Source organism: Stegastes partitus, unplaced genomic scaffold, assembly GCF_000690725.1.
Source record: "Stegastes partitus isolate 25-593 unplaced genomic scaffold, Stegastes_partitus-1.0.2 Scaffold967, whole genome shotgun sequence".
NCBI classification, from domain to species: domain Eukaryota; kingdom Metazoa; phylum Chordata; class Actinopteri; family Pomacentridae; genus Stegastes; species Stegastes partitus.
In genome coordinates this window covers 270331-272110 of record NW_007578698.1, presented here as the reverse complement: position 1 = coordinate 272110, position 1780 = coordinate 270331, and the positions used below count along the sequence as shown (strand labels likewise).

The following is a 1780-nucleotide window of genomic DNA, read 5'->3' as shown; positions in this document are numbered from 1 at the left end:
TGTCTACGTTAGGAGGCTACTGTTGTAACCAACCACTGCAAAAAAACCCAGAAAAAAAACAGGCAGTTGGAGAAGAGCCGTGGAGGAGGTTCCATGGTGTAATGGTCAGCACTCTGGACTCTGAATCCAGCGATCCGAGTTCAAATCTCGGTGGAACCTGCTGTGAGCAAGTAGGGAGTGTTCTGACAATTGTCACTCTTCCCCAATCAACAGAAATAGTGATGCTCTTCTGCATAATACTTTGAGTACATGCAGTATGCATCCAACTGGGACAGACCACTTTGTATTAAAATGCACATTTGACATACTGTGAATTGGGATAGTCCAAATCTTTCTCATTTTATTTCTACATAAAATGGTTGTGAGGATAGTGGAAGGCACCCAAAGTGAGTAAATTCAGTCATTCAGTCATAAAAATCAGTCGGTCCCTTTTCAGAGTAATAAGATCTTGTTCGGATTACTTGTTGAAAGCAAAATGTCTTGAAAAATGTCATTTCTGATCTCTAGCTCTATCAAAAAGTTTAGAACGAAGCTCTCCATTTGAAGTCAGGATGGCCGAGCGGTCTAAGGCGCTGCGTTCAGGTCGCAGTCTCCCATGGAGGCGTGGGTTCAAATCCCACTTCTAACAACAGATATTTAGACTATATTGACAACAAAGAAAGCACGACACACAGCAGGTCATCAAGGTGAAGTGGATGCAATCCTCTCATCACACCCTGAAGTTGTTGTGGTCGAGCGGTTCAGATGATGGACTTGAAATCCGTTGCAAATTGTGCAATCAACAGAAATAATGATGTCCTTTTTCTTCATACTGTCCTCACAATGTATTGTTTATTGTTTCAATAAAAATTCAACCTCTACTGTGGGTTTATGACTTGTAGGGGATGTAGCTCAGTGGTAGAGCGCATGCTTCGCATGTATGAGGCCCCGGGTTCAATCCCCGGCATCTCCATTGTTAACCTTCTTGTTTGAAGAATAAAGAGCAAAAAAAAAAAGCATTTCATTGTGAAGTTGCTCATGAGAATCCATTGTCTGTACACTGCTTTGTCCTCTGTAAAATCTCAATTGTCAGATGTTCTGCAGGTTATTCCAGGTCTCACATTCACACCAAGCACAACTAGATTTTCCTGGGTTTTTCTTTTTTATAGGGAAAATGCCATTTAAACAGAGAGGATACAAATCTAAGTTATGGATGTGACTACAACTGGATTAGCCAATTATAAAAAGAAGGGGTCCAGACCACTAGCTCAGTGAACTCCCAGAATATATTGCTAGTCAAGCCTGTGCCTGTAGTTTAAGTACAAGTTCAAACTCTGTGCACGTTCACATAAAAAGGAGGCATGTAATGCACCATGTGACTGTTCTCTTGCACAAAATGAAACGCTTCTAACTAATTGTCAGTAAGCAATTTGGCTAAAGGGAGGCGCTCTTTCAAGCCGATTTAAATCCGAAGCTTTGAACATAACCTGTTAGCTCCACAGTTACCATGGAGATGTAGCCAGGTACAAAGAGAGCCACCTTCGTGACACTGAAAACTCTGGTTTTAAGCTCAACATACTTCACTAACCACACTGCGTACTACAGACCTCAGAATTTAGTGCAGAAGGCTCCTGCTTTGCTGCACTCTGCCCAACAGCAGGTTCCACCGAGACTTGAACTCGGATCGCTGGATTCAAAGTCCAGTGTGCTGACCATTACACCATGGAACCTTTGAAATTGTGCTATCACTCTCAACCTACTGCTCAGCTGGGTCCTTTGTGTGTGGAGTTTACATGTTCTT

General features: G+C 42.3%; 4 non-coding genes across 4 annotated transcripts; 3 read left to right on the top strand and 1 right to left on the bottom strand.

The window, feature by feature from the left end:
- Positions 1-87: 87 nt before the first annotated feature.
- trnaq-cug (transfer RNA glutamine (anticodon CUG)) lies at positions 88-159 on the top strand. The gene has a single exon. It is a non-coding gene; the product is annotated as a tRNA-Gln (tRNA).
- A 386-nt stretch (positions 160-545) lies between these two features.
- Positions 546-628, top strand: trnal-cag (transfer RNA leucine (anticodon CAG)). Its single transcript has one exon. It is a non-coding gene; the product is annotated as a tRNA-Leu (tRNA).
- A 252-nt stretch (positions 629-880) lies between these two features.
- On the top strand, positions 881-952 carry trnaa-cgc (transfer RNA alanine (anticodon CGC)). The gene has a single exon. It is a non-coding gene; the product is annotated as a tRNA-Ala (tRNA).
- Positions 953-1637: 685 nt separating this feature from the next.
- Positions 1638-1709, bottom strand: trnaq-uug (transfer RNA glutamine (anticodon UUG)). Its single transcript has one exon. It is a non-coding gene; the product is annotated as a tRNA-Gln (tRNA).
- Between the last annotated feature and the right edge of the window lie 71 nt (positions 1710-1780).